Source organism: Mangifera indica, chromosome 7, assembly GCF_011075055.1.
Source record: "Mangifera indica cultivar Alphonso chromosome 7, CATAS_Mindica_2.1, whole genome shotgun sequence".
NCBI classification, from domain to species: Eukaryota; Viridiplantae; Streptophyta; class Magnoliopsida; order Sapindales; family Anacardiaceae; genus Mangifera; species Mangifera indica.
Genome location: NC_058143.1, coordinates 12,747,889 through 12,766,785, shown reverse-complemented (window position 1 = coordinate 12,766,785; position 18,897 = coordinate 12,747,889). Strand labels below are relative to the sequence as shown.

At 32.4% G+C, this 18,897-nt stretch overlaps 2 pseudogenes; both read left to right on the top strand.

The window, feature by feature from the left end:
* Window positions 1-211: 211 nt before the first annotated feature.
* Window positions 212-976, top strand: LOC123221490 (annotated as a pseudogene).
* Window positions 977-9,187: 8,211 nt separating this feature from the next.
* LOC123221489 lies at window positions 9,188-10,459 on the top strand (annotated as a pseudogene).
* Window positions 10,460-18,897: the final 8,438 nt, after the last annotated feature.

Genomic DNA, 18,897 nt, shown 5'->3' with positions numbered 1-18,897 from the left:
TCTCAGTTAAATTGCCATCTTGACATCACTACTCTCAGATTATATCATATCATGTAATTTAAATACAATGATTTGAGCATTCCTCAAAATTTCTTCAAATTTTTCATCAAGCAGAGTCATCATAAAATCCATCCCCATAAAATCCACCATCTTGTATTAATAAGTTTGGTATCTTTTCACATCTATATATAGCATGTATAAAATCTTGTAATGTGCAAGAAAAAGCACGGCAAAGCTTTTATATTTCTTGTTGTTTTCTTTGTTTGGTGTTGAGTGATGACAAGAAAGAAGGTGAAACTTGCATTTGACAGCAGTGATTCTGCAAGAAAAGCAACCTTCAAAAAAAGAAAGAAGGGTCTAATGAAGAAGGTGAGTAAGCTTCGTACTCTCTGTGAGATTGATGCTTGTGCCATCATTCTTAGTCCCTATGACTCCCACCCTGAGATTTGGCCTTCCCCTTTGGGAGTCCAAAGAGTTTGATCACAGTTCAAGAAGATGCCTGAGATGGAGCAGAGCCAGAAGACGATAAATCAGCATAGTTTTCTCTAGCAAAGGATTGGAAAAGGGAATAAACAGCTGAAGAAGCAGCGGAAACATAACCGCGAAAGGGAGATGACTGAGGTATGTTCCAAGGCCTCAATGGGAGGAGCCTCCATGGTTTGAAACATTCTGGACTTTAATGATATTGGAGACTTGATTGACCAACACTTGAGGGACATTCACAAGAGGGTGGCCACTTTGAACGGGATGGTAGCACATTCTCAGGCTGTGGCGCCAGAGCCTTCGAGCATTGGAAAGAGCTCTCAGCAGGCAGAGAGGGGTGGTTTTGAGATGAAAGTGATGCAACGCAGAAGAGCAGTGGTTTATGGACTTGATGAGCCCACCAGAGGATGTAGCATTTGGTGGGGAGGATATGATCTTGCCATTTGGGGATACCAACCACATTTCTCTTTGGTCCAATGCATATTTCTCTTAAGAAAAATTGTGTTTGATTCATTGGTTCGTGTTCTTCTCAACGGATTTAATTTGTTGCTTGTTTTTAGATCTTGTTGTTATCATATATTGGTTGTACTGTTTTAGTCCCCTGGAAGCTTGGCTACTTCTTTCTTATTCCTAATGATGTTAATTGAATCACAGGCGCAAATTTGCAGTATTTGTGATTAAGATCCAATCTATATCAGATCAAAATTTTTGTCCACAATGATCCAAACACATAACTTAATCTCAATGTTGTACAACAGAAACGGACTGATCAGTTTCGCTGCATTGAATGTTTAACAATAGAATCAAAATTTATTGAAGTTTTGATCGGAAACACTCCGTTACAAGTGTTATATATCATCAAATTTGATTGCATACATGTTACACAATAAATGTGACAGGTATTGCCCTGTGTATTGCTAAGTTTGGACATAGTACATGTGTACAAAATGCAATAAATATTAAAGAACAGAATGCCGCAATATTTAGTATAAACTGAAAGATCCAACCGGCTGCAGAAGAAGCACCAAATTGTAGAAGTTCATCTGCATCCTGCAAGACTGACAGAAGTTAAGAAATCAATAATAAATGAGTAACCATGTGTGGATTCCGCCATTTGATTTGCTTATTGATATGTTATTATCTTGGAAATCTTGGGGATATGTCTGCTAAAACGTTGTTTATTTATAAGGTACCCTATTGAGAAGCCGATCAATTTATTAAATTCTGAGCAATATGAATACATGTATCTGCAGCATAGAATACCAGTCATTGCTGCCATACTGAGTCAATCTGTCTGCTTGTTCTACCTATTGAGGATTACTTTTGTTCTAAATGTATTTAATTTTCCCCGGTATGCAAGTAGAAACCATGGAGCGATCAATGCAGGGGATTTAGCCGATTCAAATCAAGAAAAGGTAGTCCAATGTGGTAGAAGATTGGTCAGAAGTCTCTAAGCCTCATTTGGTGGGCTTCAATTCACATTTCAAGGTTTTGACTGTACATTCAACAAGATTCCCACCTTCGCTTTTAACTATAGAAATCTTCTGGTGGCTGTTGATCTAGACCTTCAACCTGATATTTTACACACAACCTTCCTTTCAACTTGAAGAAACTACTAATTTTTAGTGACCAAAGTACACCATACATTACTAGCATAGGTATAATTCTTGCTATCCGTAAAGTACTAAAATTCTAAATGCCTGTAACTTAAAGTTCATCTTAGACTGGTGGAGGTTTCATATTACAAGTAAATTGAACCAGAAATTTCTTCCTACAGAATCTATAAACTTTGCATCAATTTTGAAGTTGCAAAATTTATCGTCTTTCCAAGTTTAGTTATATACATTCATACTATAACATCCTGGTCCGAATAGCGCGTCAAGATATTGTTTATTTTGAACACATAGTGCATCTTGATTTGGGTTTTACAATTCAAAATGTGTCAAGTTCATAGACTATTTAACCAATTTTACCTTAGTAGCACAAACGTTATGGAATACGTATACAAATTTAACATTTTTTTTATATTTTGTCGATGTGAGAATTTTTTAAGGGTGTCACACATTCTCATTTGTGCCTATTTGTGCAATCTGTCGTAAATGTTAACCTAATTCTTGTACAATCATTGTGCCTCCAATTATTATAATTTATTATAAACTACTCCATGTATTATGGATGCAAAGAGTTGCTAGCTAGTACTTTTGAAGTAGTGTACTAATGAAGAGTTTTAATTATTATAATTTATTTAATTAACAACCATTGATTTGGCGAGTGAGACATTTTTCCCACTGTACATCCAATTGTATTGTGGAGTAGAAAACAATTGTATTTAATTCTCGTAGTGGAGTAGAAACAAAGAACTTTGGAGGGCCGAAAATCATCACTAGAATAATTAAGGCATCACATAATACAGCTCGTCCTTTAATCCAACTATACATAAAGGTGAACAACTTCAACAATGCCCTGGCATCAATTTCACTTTTGTATAATATTTCTTTGAATAGATGTTCAAAAGAGCTTCAACCACTCATAGTAAGAAACACAAAATATTCGAATCTGGAATCCCAAAAACAGAGTAAAACTTCTCATATGGGGTGTCTGAAAATCAGTACTTTTGCAGTTTTTACTTTACCGAGCCAATATTATAGAGTTATTCAGCTCGTTATAAAATGATGGAGAGAATCTTGACAATTAAGGTAATATATGTGCACGGATGACCAATCTACTAAGAAGCACAGAAATGCATCTGCATTTCTAGAACGTTTTTGTTTTCGAAATACCTTGAAACTAGTACAAAACATTTCGGTGTGTTCGGAAATATAAAAAAATTGTAACGCATTTTAGAAAAAGAAATGCATTTCTTTCCTTTATTTTTTAGTCGATTAAAAATTAATTTTATATTTTATTTTTCCTTTGCAATTTCAAGCCTTAACTCTGATTTCATATTAAATATTTTTCAAAAAAAGAATTATAGGTTGTATTTTTTTATAAGATTTGGTATTTATAAAAATATCCTTATATTTTCATATTTATATATTTTCTTGTTGGAAATTATGAATATTGTAAGATTCCCGAACTGGAAGCAGTTTAACCACGAATGACTCTTTGAAAACAAACTTCAAAGCGAAGAAATGATGCAGTCGATAACATATGCTTGATGTTACAAGGGCTCAAATTAATTCAACTTTACCATTGCTGCTTATATACTTGGAAATATACTGCAGGCCAAACCATGGATCGTTCTTCGAAAATTACAGTAACTTTAAGTGAAGAGACAAAGAAATAAGAAAAATGCTAAATTTCAATAAGAGGGGCTCAAATTCATTCAACTTTACCATTGCAGCTTACAAATCATGGATTACTCTTTGAAATTTATAGTAACTTCGAAAGGAAGCAATGATGAAATCTGAAAGATATAACACTTACAATAACAAGGGCTAAAATTCACCCAACTTTATTGGTATATATGCATCAATTGCTCACAATTTCAAATAAACTAGGCACACCATTTTCTACGGAGAAATGTTAAGAGAGATGTGAAGAAATAACAATGACATACAAGAAATTAATAAACTGATATAACACTTGACAAGTAATGAAAGTAGCTATATCTGATATGATGTTCAAGCTTTCCCAATTCCAGCTCCAGGTTGGTAAACAGCATGAAGTTCAGATTCCGACAAGCGAATCGCGTGGAATTTGGTAATGAAATCTTGAGCTTTCCTGTCAATACCAGGCTCAGCAACCCAAGAACCTTTGTCTTCATCGCTAGGCCACACCCTTTTCCCACTTTCTGTGTTATCCTCCCGTGCATAATCATCACAAGATCTTCTAGACCTCCTTGATCTGAACATGCTGAAAAGGGAAAAGCCTTTCTTTTGCTTGTTGCTGCCCATTATGACAATATGAATGCTGAATTTGCTTCCCTATTCACTACTCTTTCACACAATAATACCTTGAGAACTAAGTAAGAAAGTGTAATTTGCTTAGCTTAGCTCTTGTTGTTTTGAATGCATGAAGGGGTTAATGCATTTATATAGAAAGAGAGTTAGGCTAAGTTTGAAAAAATCATGAGACAGAATCTAGAGAGAACCACTATGATTGATACATATTTAAGGTTTAGATTGAAAGGACAATAATGATAACATAGGTAGGATTGAATTGACACTATGCTGGTTAAACTTGGTAGCAAATGCACATGGCATTGCTTGATTGACCCAAAAGGCGTTGGTTGGGAGCTCAAGCCTCAAATCTTGAGTCTTTCTTTTGCATACATTTTTTATTTTGAAGAAACCATTGAATACCCTTCCATTATTGTTAAAATATTCCCATTTATTTGACCAAACTAAAGAGTCTGAGGTATTAATAAAACAAAAAATTGCATTCAAATCAATATTAATAGTAAAGAGAAGGAATGTGTGTGATATATCTTGGTTTACCCAAAATAATATTACGTCTTCAATATTGTTTTCATCTTTTTCTTGTTATAATGAATGTATTCGTTAATAACTTAGATAAGAGAATAATGTTCTTATACACTAAAACTTTTATCTCTAAGAAAGTGTTTAGTTCGGATAATTTATGATTACCTAAAATGAAATATTACTATGAAAATTGATTATTTAAAATATTACTGTATATAAATTGTTATTATATTTGAAAAAAATTGTTATGTATATATATTTTTTGTGTTTTGTTGATAATATTAACAAAATATTAATATAATATTTTACTTAAATATGCTTGAAAGATTATTAGATATAAATTAATATTGTGATTGGTTTAACTACCATATTGTTAAATATTTGTTTTGTATATTTTCTAAAATATTTTATATTTTAATAATATATTATGATTTTCATGTGGTCAAATTATGAAATTAATTAATGAAATTATTTTTTTTCAAGTTGTTATCTTGTTACCAATATATTTTTTAAAAAATATTTTTCATCTTACCTATTTTTAAATTGAAAATTAAGGCATTTTTTCCTATAAAATAATAAGAATAAAAATAATATTATTAAGATGATCTTAGTTATATTTTAATTTTTAAGGTAGAGTTGATAATCATAATAACTCTTATATTACCTACTATATCACCCTTGATAATACAAGATAATATAACATAGATTATTGGATGAATCAATAGATTATCTTGAGCCCAATGCCCCCTAAGGGAAACACTATTACGACTATTATTTTTCAAACTACAAAAATTTTTATTTTTAAAAGAAATCCTACAACATTCGAACTGCTTATAGGCTTGGAGATGTCTTAGATACAATTTGGCAAGTTTGACAGAAGCTTTATGCTAACATTTGTTGAATAACACTATAATAATGTTAAATTTTAAAAGTTTTTGGTTCATAGTATCAAAATCAATAAAACTATATATACAAACGATGTGGACAATTTTGCATATAAATAATAACATATTATTGTATAATTGGATATTATTTTATTTTTTATTTAAAACTATCTAATCATATGATAATATAACATTATTGCATAAAGTTGTACATATTAATTGTGAATTAATAGGCACACACGAGGCCCATTAGCGCAAAATCCTGTTGAACAAAAAATTTTAGGGTTGAAATGTCATTTAAAATTTCCGGCTTCATGGCATGGGTTGGTTTCACAGCCACAAAAACTGGGCCAAAAGTTTGATTCATGCATACATCATCATTTTAATTATTTATTTTATGTTTTTGAAAAATAAATGGTTACTTCAACATATGATTTTTCAGCTTGATGAAACATTACTCCATTGATTTCAATTTTAATAGTAACATTAATATTATAAAATGATATTTTAAAGGCCAAAAGACTTATTCCCACCCAAGTTTAAGAGTATTCCCAAACTTCTATTTATAAAGTTTCAAAAACCCAAATACCTATTTATTATCAAAATTCTGTCAAAATTTTTATTTAAATATCATAATAAATCGTCATTTTAACAATAATATTGAAAAAGTATATAATTTATTATATTTTTCTCTCTAGGTTTTAAAAACTAATAATTTCACTCTTACTTAAAGTTTTTTAATTTTAAAAAGTCATATTCTCCTTCTCCCCCCCAAACATAGGTTTTTTTTCTTCACATCTTTGACTACGATCTCCGTCTCCGAAGACTTCTTCTTTCCACTCTAAGCCGTTGTTATCTCTCCCTATTATTTTATAGTCTTCATTTGGATTTAATGAATCCAAATGAATTGTTTAGACACGTTGTCGTCCACATGAAGAGTTTCGTTTGGGCAAGGAAAAAACCCTAGGTTTGAGAGGGGAAGAAAATGTGACTTTTTAAAACTAGAAAACTTTACATAAGAGGGTGATGAAATTGTTAATTTTTAGAACTTAGGGAAGGGAGGAGTTTTATAAATTATATTATTTTTTAATAATATTATTAAAATAACGTTTTACCCTTATATCTAATTAATAATTTTAACAAAAATTCAATGACAGGTAGGTATTTGAGTTTTTGAATTTTCGTAAGTAAGAATTTGAGAATACACTAAATCTTGGGTGGGAATAAGTGTTTTGGCCTATTTTAAAACCAACAATTGGTACTCCCTTTAATATGTTTTACGCCAAAGGACTATTTCCCACTCAAGTTTTAGCATAATATTAAAAGTATAATTATAGTAGTTTAAAAACCTAAACACTTACCCATTGTGACTAGAGGTGGATACAAGTCAAGCCGAGTTTGAACATGGTTCAACTCGTTTTCAGTTAAGCTCGACTCAAGCTCACTGAGCTTGTCAAAACATATGTTTGTGTTTAGCTCGTTTTATAATTTAAGTATTCGTACTCGGCTTGCACCTAACTCGGTTTCATATCTACTAGCTCGGGTTCACTCGGCTCGGCTTAGGCTCAAGTTCTAGGCTCATCAATAGTTAATATACAAAATAAAATGGAAAATTCTAGTACCTTTGAAAAACAAAGGAGAGAAGAGGTTTGCAAAAGGTTTCCCTATTCAGGATTTGAACTTTTCAACACTCCATCTTTAACGTAAATCTCAAGGAAACAAAAGGACCAAAACACCACAACGAACGATAGATGAGTCAATAGCAACTTCTATTTCTCTTCTCTACCACCAGCAAATCAAATCAAAACAACAAAAACATACCAATACCAAACTCGTAACAAAAAGATTAAACACCAACAACAACAAAGAAATTGAAAATAAAAAAGAAATTTAGAATTACGAACTTCATAAGATCTAGAAAAATCTTGCTGAATCCTTACTGAAACCCCCTTCTCTGTAAAGAGATTAACAAAAGACTTTATAATTAGAATTGATCATATATTACTCAATTTCTAAGTGTTTTAACAACTTAACAACCAATTATGAACCTTTTAAAAAATAGTTCAAAAGTGAAACAAAGCAGAAACTGGCCTAATAATAGAAAGATGAAAGAATATTCAGCTGAAAAATTAACCAAAAACTATCAAGAAGTTTTTGCAGCTGTCAACGGTTGAATGATATTGCAATCGTGATGGCTAAATGGTTTAAACTGTTAGCGAATGAAAGAGTCCGAATGGAAACAACGGTTTTGGAGAAATGGAAAGAAGAAGAGCATACAATGTTAGGTTTTTTTTGGGCTTAGTTTAGTTTAATTGGTCCCAAATGGTGGTGTTTTTTGATGCAATAGAAAGCCATCAAAGCAAACTTTTCAACAACAATCACTGTGGATAATATGAGGCCTAACTTAACATAATGAAGGCCAGCGTAACTAACGAGCCCAACTTGACTCGTCGAGTACTACCCAGTTCGGGTTCGGGCTCGTGTTCATTTTTTTATTTATGCTTAAGCTCATGTTCATTTATAACAGGCTCATTTCGAGTTCGTTTGAGCCAAGCTTGTTTTGAGCCCAAAAAAGCTCGCCTCAAATCCAACCCTAATTGTGATACCCTTAGGTAAATTCCATATCGACAAAATACGAGAGAGATGTTAGGTCTGTCTGTACTTTGTCTATATATCTCACATCGGTTAGTGGTGAGAGAATTTGACTAGTTAAATAGTTTGTGAGCTCCTTAAACTGTTAAGAAGCGTTTTCGATTGCAAAACCAAGAAACAAAACTATGATGGATAGTGTGTCCAAAGTAGACAATATCTTGACAGTAGGTTGGGTTATTGGACGAGGGATGTTACAAATAGTATCAGAGCGGTTTCGCATATCCTCTTGAACTATGGTAGGGCAAACCTCAACAAGGACACTAAGTCCTGTAAGGGGGGTATATATGATATCCTTAGACAAATCCTACATCGACAAAGCACGGGAAAGATGCTGGGTATATCTGCACTCTGTCTATGTATCCCACATGAGTTAGTGGTGGAAGAATTTGATTGGTTAAATAACTTGTGAGCTCCTTAAACTGTTAAAACGCCTTTTGGGTTGTAAAGCCCAAAAATAAAACTATAACGGACTGTATGTTTAAAGTAGACAATATCTTAATAGTGGGCCGGGTTATTGGACCAGGGATGTTACACTCATAAAATAACTTGTGATAATATTTTCTAGTAGAGACAAGAACAAAATTGTCATTTTACCATTAAACTGTAAAACCCTAAAAATTTATATCATTTACTCATTTAGTTTAGAAAATTAACAATTTTCCCTCGTCATTAAACTTTGAAAAGCTGAATACTCCCCTCTTGGGTTTCAATTTTTTAGGGGATTCACTAGAATCTGGTGACTCAATGGAATCTGGCTACTGCAGAGAAAAGCGTCGACAAGGATTCAACAAAGAAGCAGCGTCCTTCGTCGATGCTTCTTCTCCGATCCTTCACAAGTGTCGATCTCCAGTCCCATATGCTTCTTCTCCAGTCCTTCTTGAGTGTCTAGAAGCATTGATGCTTCTTCTCGAATAATAGAACTGAATGTACATATTTCCATTGTCTCCAAAAAACAGTCAAAATCATTCTATAATAATGTTTGATATGAAAGAAACTAAAGAATGAACTTTCACCAACCCACCAATTTCAATCCTCTCAATTAAACTGCCACCTTGACATCACTACTCTCAGATTTTATTATATCATGTAATTTAATTACAATGATTTGAGCATTTCTCAAAATTTCTTCAAATTTTTCATCAAGCAGAGTCCCCATAAAATCCATCATCTTTCCCCATAAAATCCATCATCTTGTATTAATAAGTTTGGTATCTTTTCACATCTATATATAGCATGTATAAAATCTTGTAATGTGCAAGAAAAGCACCGCAAAGCTTTTATATTTCTTCTTGTTTTCTCTGTTTGGTGTTGAGTGGTGACCAGAAAGAAGGTGAAACTTGCATTTGTCAGCAGTGATTCCGCAAGAAAAGCAACCTTCAAAAAAAGAAAGAAGGGTATAATGAAGAAGGTGAGTAAGCTTCGTACTCTCTGTGAGATTGATGCTTGTGCCATCATTCCTAGTCCCTATGATTCCCACCCTGAGATTTGGCCTTCCCCTTGGGGAGTCCAAAGAGTTTGATCACAGTTCAAGAAGATGCCTGAGATGGAGCAGAGCCAGAAGATGATGAATCAGCATAGTTTTCTCCCGCAAAGGATTGGAAAAGGGAATAAACAGCTGAAGAAGCAACGGAAAGATAACCGCGAAAGGGAGATGACTCAGGTTATGTTCCAAGGTCTCAATGGGACGAGCCTCCATGGTTTGAACATTCTGGACTTTTCTGATATTGGATACTTGATTGACCAACACTTGAGGGACATTCACAAGAGGGTGGCCACTTTGAACTAGAAGGTAGCACATTCTCAGGCTGCGGCGCCTGAGCCTTCAAGCATTGGAGAGAGCTCTCAGCAGGCAGAGAGGGGTGGTTTTGAGATGAAAGCCAATGCAACGCAGAAGAGCAGTGGTTTATGGACTTGATGAGCCCACCAGAGAATGTAGCATTTGGTGGGGAGGATATGATATTGCCATTTGGGGATACCAACCTCATTTCTCTTTGGTCCAATGCATATTTCCCTTAAGGAAAATCGTGTTTGATTCATCCCGAGGGATTTAATTTGTTGCTTGCTTTTAGATCTTATTGTTATCATATATTGGTTGTACTGTTTTAGTCCCCTGGAAGCTTAGCTACTTCTTTCTTATTCCTAATAATGTTAATTGAATCACAGGCGCAAATTTGCAGTATTTCTGATTAAGATCCAATCTATGTCAGATCAAAATTTTTGTACACAATGATCCAAACACATAACTTAATCTCAATGTTGTACAACAGAAACGGACTGGTCAGTTTCGCTGCATTGAATGTTTAACAATAGAATCAAAATTTACTGAAGTTTTGATCGGAAACACTCTGTTACAAGTGTTATATATCATCAAATTTTATTGCATACATGTTACACAACAAATGTGACAGGTATTGCCCGGTGTATTGCTAAGTTTGGACATAGTACATGTGTACAAAATGCAATAATTATTAAAGAACAGGATACGGCAATGTTTAGTATAAACTGAAAGATCCACCGGCTGCAAAAGAAGCACCAAATTGTGGAAGTTCATCTGCATCCTGCAAGACTGACAGGAGTTAAGAAATCAATAATAAATGAGTAACCATGTGTGGTTTCCACCATTTGATTTGCTTATTGATATGTTATTATCTTGGAAATCTTGGGGAAATGTCTGCTAATATGATGTTTATTTATAAGGTACCCTATCGAGAAGCCGATCAATTTATTAAATTCTGAGGAATGTGAATACATGTATCTGCAGCATAGAATACCATTCATTGCTGCCATACTGAATCAATCTGTCTGCTTGTTCTGCCTATTGAGGATTACTTTGTTCTAAATGTACTTAATTTTCCGCGGTGTGCAAGTAGAAACCATGAACCGATCAATGCAGGGGATTTAGCAGATTCAATTCAAGAAAAGGTAGTCCAATGTGGTAGAAGATTGGTCAGAAGTCTCTAAGCCTCATTTGGTGGGCTTCAATTCACATTTCAAGGTTTTGACTGTACATTCAACAAGATTCCCACCTTCGCTTTTAACTATAGAAATCTTCTGGTGGCTGTTGATCTAGACCTTCAACCTGATATTTTTACACACAACCTTCCTTTCAACTTGAAGAAACTATTAATTTTAGTGACCAAAGTACACCATACATTACTAGCATAGGCATAATTCTTGCTATCCGTAAAGTACTAAAATTCTAAATGTCTGTAACTTACAGTTCATCTTAGACTGGTGGAGGTTTCATATTACAAGTAAATTGAACCAGAAATTTCTTCCTACAGAATCTATAAACTTTGCATCAATTTTGAAGTTGTAAAATTTACCGTCTTTCCAAGTTCAATTATATACATTCATACTATAACATCGTAGTCCAAATAACCTGTTACGATATTGTTTATTTTAAATACATAGGGGGTCTTGGTTTGGGTTTTACAATTCAAAATGTGTCAAGTTCATAGGTTATTTAACCAATTTTACCGTAGCAGCATAAACGTTGTGGAATACACATACAAACTTAACATCTCTTTATATTTTGTCAATGTGAGAATTTTTTAAGGGTGTCACACATTCTCAGTTGTGTTTTTTTGTGCAATCTATCGAAAATGTTAACCTAATTCTTGTAAAATCATTGTGCCTCCAATTATTATAATTTATTATAAACTACTCCATGGAAGATGGATGCAAAGAGTTGCTAGCTAGTGCTTTTGAAGTAGTGTACTGATGAAGAGTTTTAATTATTATAATTTATTTAATTAACAACCATTGATTTGGCGAGTGAGACATTTTTCCCAGAGTACATCCAATTGTATTGTGGAGTAGAAAACAATTGTATTTAATTCTCGTAGTGGAGTAAAAAACAAAGAACTCTGGAGGGCTGAAAATCATCACTAGAATAATTAAGGCATCACATAATACAGCTCTTCTAAAAAGAAGCCGAAAAGTGATTTTCAGAAAAGCATGAACATAGATGGTCATCCTTTGATCCAGCTATACATAAAGGTGAACAACTTCAACAATGCCCTGGCATCAATTTCACTTTTCGTAAAATATTTCTTTGAATAGATGTTTAAAAGAGCTTCAACCATTCATAGTAAGAAACACAAAATATTCGAATCTGGAATCCCAAAAACAGACTAAAACATCTCATATGGGGTGTCTGAAAATCAGTAGTTCTGCAGTTTTTATTTTGCCGAGCCAATATTATAGAGTTATTCAGCTGGTTATAAAATGATGGAGAGAATATTGACGAATAAGGTAATACTTGTGCACGGATGACCAATCTACTAAGAAGCACAGAAACGCACCTGCACTTCCAGAATTTTTTCGCTTTCAAAACGCCTTGAAATTAGTACAAAACATTTCGGGCGTTTCGGAAATATAAAAAAATTGTAATGTGTTTTAGAAAAAGAAATCTTTATTTTTAATCTATTAAAAATCGATTTCATGTTTCAATTTTTTTTACAATTTTAAACCTTAATTCTGATTTCGCACTAACTATTTTTTTAAAAGAAATATAGGCAGCATTTTTTTATAAGATATGATATTTATAAAATTATCTTTATATTTTTTATATTTATATATTTCTTCACGTTTCTGTTTTCTATGTATACACACTTTTAGTATACAATTTGAATACATAAGTGATACGTTATTATGTGATCGAGTAATTTTGATTTAAAGATAAAATAACATCTAGTTACATTATGAGACGTTATGTGTGTATACAAATTGTGTATCAAAAGTGTATACACATAACATAACTCTTTTTCAAAAAAACTGAATACACACTTTTAATACACAATTTAGGTATGCAGATGATGTATCATTATATGATTAGAAGATTTTGAATTAAAGATAAAATAATATCTAATCACATTATGACACATTATATGTGTATACAAATTATGTACCAAAAATGTATATATATAACACTGCTCTTTACAAAAATACGTTTTAGAGTTTTCTGTTTCCATACTACATTGCCAATCGATGGAAGTCCAGAACCTATAATTCTGATGTAAGATAAATTGCAAAAGGATGTCAAATTCATATCTCAATTATGTGGCTTGTACATGAAAACCCTTACCATCCTTTTTCAACAGGGTCATTGACTCCTTGGAGCATCTTCCTACGAAAACTTTAATGGATAACATTATTCCATGTCCATTTCACAAAACATTTCATTTCAATCAATTGGCTTTTCAAATCTTCAAGAAGGACACCGGATTTTCATCATTTGAAGTAGAAATTAAACTAATTAACCAAGCTAAACCTTCTTATACTTGTGATTAATTATAGTATAAGTTTACGAACTGGTTAATAAAGCATCTAAAAGGAAGAATAAAAAAGCTGAAGACAGAAAAGCTGAAAAGGGTTAGAGTATCAAAATATGCACCAAGTACAATCATGCATGTAAGGAAGAAAGAACAAAAGGTCCACGCGATCTTTCTATTAGTAAGAATATGTGAGAATCTGATAATATTTCTATTAGTAAGACAGTTTATGGGTAGATTACTAGGAATTTTTGTACTTAAATATGGAGTTTATGATGGGACTTTGTTGCATATATATGCACAGGAACAAAATATCTGAATTAAATAATCGTGAAAAAACTTTCAAGAATTACATGAAACAAGATTATTCTAGAAGAAGAAGAATCATGAAGAAAAACTGGATAGATACAAGGAAAAAACAAGAGTTTTTATACCTATAGAGAACACTCATAGTGGAGTATAAAAGAAAGAACTTTGGAGGGCTCAAAATCATCAGTAGAATAATTAAGGCATCACATAATAGTGCTCTGCTAAAGAAAAGCAGAAAAGTTATTTCAGAAAAGCCTGAACATAGACAGCCATCCTTTAATCCAGCTATGCATAAAGGTAAACATCTTTAAGCCTGGCATCGATTTCACTTTTGTCTTATTTTTCTTTCAATGGATGTTTAAGAGAGTTTCAACAATCCATAGAAAGAAACACAAAATATTCGAATCCGGAATCCCAAAAATAGACTAAAATTTCTCACATGGGGTGTCAGAAAATCAATTATTTGACTTGTACATGAAGGATATTTCATATTTAGGAGGTTTTGAAACAATCCTTGCCATCCCTTTTCAACAGGGTCATTGCCTTCTGGGAGCATCTTCCTAGGAAAACTTTAATGCATGACATTATTTCATATCTGTTCTTTTTACAAAACATTTCATTTCAATCAATTGGCTTTTCAAAATCATCAAGAGGGACACCCGATTTTCATCATTTGAAGTAGCAATTAAGCCAATTAATTAAACCAAACCTTCTAATTATACTTGCGTTTAATAGTGTGCAAAGTAGAATCAAAAGTTTAAGAATTGGTTAATAAAGCACCAATAAGAGAATAAAAAAGTTAAAGACAGAAAGATTAAAAGGGTTATAATATCAAAATATGCACTAAGTACAATAATGTATGTTAAGGAAGAAAGAACAATCTCTCTCCTTGGAAATTATAAATATTGTAAGATTCCTGAACCAGAAGCACTTACTATGCTTTTTACTGGAATCTCATGAGTTTCAAGAAAGAGTACTGAGCTATCAACAGCTATAAAATTGAATCCACTGCAGTTAACCATGGATGATTCTTTGAAAACTAACTTCAAAACGAAGAAATGATGAAATCGAAAAGATATGCTTGAAGTAACAAGTGCTCAATTCATTCAACTTTACCATTGCTGCTTCTGTACTTGGAAATATACTGGAGGCCAAACCATGGATCATTCTTTGAAAATTACAGTGACTTTGAAGAGAAGAGATGAAGAAATAAAAAAATGCTTAGTTTCAATAAGAGGGACTTAAATTCATTCAACTTTATCATTGCAGTATACAAATCACGGATTACTCTTTGAAATTTACAGTAACTTCGAAGTGAAGAAATGATGAAATCTCAAAGATATAGCACTTGCAATAACAAGGGCTCAAATTCACTCAACTTTATTGGTATATATGCATCAATTGCTTACAATTTCAAGTAAATTAAGCTTTCCATTTTGTACAGAGAAAGGTTAAGAGAGATGTGCAGAAATAACAAAGACATAACAAGAAATTAATAAACTGATATAACACCTGACAAGTAAATGAAAGTAGCTATATCTGATATGTTCAAGCTTTCCCAATTGCAGCTCCTGGTTGATAAACAGCATGAAGTTCAGATTCTGAGAAGCGAATCATGTGGAACGCGATGAAATCTTGAGCTTTCCTGTCAATACCAGGCTCAGCAACCCAAGAACCTTTGTCTTCATCGCTAGGCCACACCCTTCTCCCACTTCCTGTGTTATCCTCCCATGCATAATCATTATCAGATCTTCTAGACCTCTTTGATTTGAACATGTTGAAAAGAGAGAAGCCTTTCTTTTGCTTGTTGCTCCCCATTATCTCAATATGAATGCTGAAATTTCTTCACACAATAATACCTTAAGAACTAAGTAAGAAAGTGTACTTTGATTAGCTTAGCTTAGCTCTTGTTGTTTTGAATGCATGGAGGGGTTGATGTATTTATAGAAAGAAAGTTAGGCTAAGTCTGAAAAAATCATGAGACAGTATCTAGAGAGAACGACTACGATTGATACATGTGTAAGGTTTAGATTGAAAGGATAATAGTAATAACATAGTTAGAATTGATTTGACAGTATGCCGGTAAAATTGGTAGCAAAAGCACATGGCATTGCTTGATTAACCCAAAAATCATTGGTTGAGAGTTCAAGCCACAAATCTTGGGCCTTTCTTTTGCATACATTTTTGTTTCTGAATAAACCATTGAATGCCCTTCTATTAATGTCAAAATATTCCCATTTATGATAACACAAACAATAACATTCAAATCAAAATGAATAGTAAAAAAAAGAATATGTGCCATTTATTTTGGTTCATCCAAAATAAGATTACGTTTATTAAGGTAATATTATTTTAATATCTCTTTTATCTTTTTCTTGTTACAATAAATATATTTGCTAATAATTCACTCGAGAATAATATTTTTATACACTAAGTCTTTCATCTCAAAGAGAGTGTTTAGTTCGGATAATCTATAATTACCAAAAATGAAAAATTATTATAAAGATAGATTAACTATAAAATTGCTGTGTATAAATTATTACTATGTTTAAAAAAAAACTGCTACGTATATATATTTTTTGTGTTGTGTTGATAATATTAATAAAATACTAAGATATTATTTTGCTTAAATGCCCTGGAAAGATTGTTGGATATAAATTAATGTTGTGATTGGTTTAACTATCATGTTGTTAAATATTTGTTTTGTGCATTTTTTGAAATATGTTCTATTTTAATAATATATTATGATTTTCATGTGATCAAATTATGAAGTTAATTAATGAAATTATTATTTTTTTCAAGTTATTATTCTATTGCCAATATAATATTTTAAGTAATCTTATCTTAGTAACCTAAACGGTGTGGAATATATATAGAAATTTAGTATTTCTTATATATTTTGTCAATGTGAAAATTTTTTAGAGGTGTTAGACATTCACATGTGTCTATATGTGCAATCTGTTGAAAATGTTAACAAAATTCTAGTAAAATCATTGTGCCTTTCACTTGGAAAAGTGTGTTGAAAGTTGAAACCACTCCATCGATGATGGATGCGAAGAGTTGCTAGGGAGCTATTTTAAAGTAGTGTTCTAATGAAGAGATTTAATTATAATAATTTAGTTAATTAACAGCCATTGATTTGGTGAGTGAGATATTTTTCCCAGTGCTCATCCAACTGTGAAAATTTGATAATATTTCTATTAGTAAGACACTCTACCGATAGATAATTAAGAACTTTTGTGCTTAAACAGGGAGTTCATGATGGGACATTTTGCATATATATTCACAGAAACAAAATTTCTGAACATTGTTAAATAATCATGAAAAAACTTTCAAGAATTACACGAAACAAGATAATTCTAGAAGAAGAAGAATCATGAAGGAAAATTGGATAGATACAAGGCTAAAATATAAGTGCTTACAGCTATAGAGAACCCTCATAGTGGAGTGTAAAAGAAAGAACTTTGGAGGGCTCAAATTCACCAGTAGAATAATTAAGGCATCACATAACAGTGATCTGCTAAAGAAAAGCAGAAAAGTTATTTCAGAAAAGCATGAACATAGATAGTCACCCAATCCAGCTATGTATAAAGGTGAACAACTTCCACAATGCAATAGTAACTTTAAGCCTGGCATCAATTTCACTTGTCTTACCGTTCTTTGAATGGATGTTTAAAGAGGTTCAACCATCCATAGAAAGAAACACAAAATTTCTCGAATCTGGAATCCCAAAAATAGACTAAAATTTCTCATATGGGGTGTCAGAAAATCAATTATTTGACTCTTACTTTAAGGATATTTCATATTCAGGAGGTTTTGAAACAATCCTTACCATCCCTTTTCAAGAGGGTCATTGCCTTCTGGGAGCATCTTCCTAGGAAAACTTTAATGCATAACATTATTTCATCTCTGTTCTTTTTACATAACATTTCATTTCAATCAATTGGCTTTTCAAAATCATCAAGAGGGACACCGGATTTTCATCATTTGAAGTAGCAATTAAACCAATTAATGAAACTAAACTTTCTTATACTTGCGTTTAATTATAGAATGCAAAGTTCAATCAAAAGTTTAAGAATTGGTTAATAAAGCACGATAAGAGAATAAAAAAGTTAAAGACAGAAAGCTGGCAAAGGGTTATAATATCAAAATATGCACCAAGTACAATAATGTATGTAAGGAAGAAAGAACAATCTCTCTTCTTGGAAATTATAAATATTGCAAGATTCCTGAACCAGAAGCACTTACTATGCTTTTTACTAGAATCTCATGAGTTTCAAGAAAGAGCACTGAATTCTCAACAGCTATAAAATTGAATCCATTGCAGTTAACTTGGATGATACTTTGAAAACTAACTTCAAAGAGGAGAAACGATGAAATCGAAAAGATATGTTTGAAGTAACAGGGGATCCAATTCATTCAACTTTACCATTGCTGCTTGTATACTTGGAAATATACTGTGGGCCAAACCATGGATCATTCTTTGAAAATTACAGTTACTTTGAAGAGAAGAGAAGAGATGAAGAAATAAAAAAATGCTTAATTTCAATAACAGGGGCTCAAATTCATTCAACTTTCTCATTGCAGCTCACAAATCATGGATTACTCTTTGAAATTTACAGTAACTTTGAAGCGAAGAAATGATGAAATAGCAAACATATAACGCTTGCAATAAAAAGGCTCAAGTTCACTCAACTTTAGTGGTATACATCATCATTAGCTTACTATTTCAAGTAAATTAAGCATTCCATTTTGTACAGAGAAAAGTTAAGAGAGATGTGAATAAATATTTTTTTCTGGCATTTATTGTTGTGTTTCACAAGCTTTGAACATGATTACAGGAGTTAAAAATAAATAACAAACTCATAA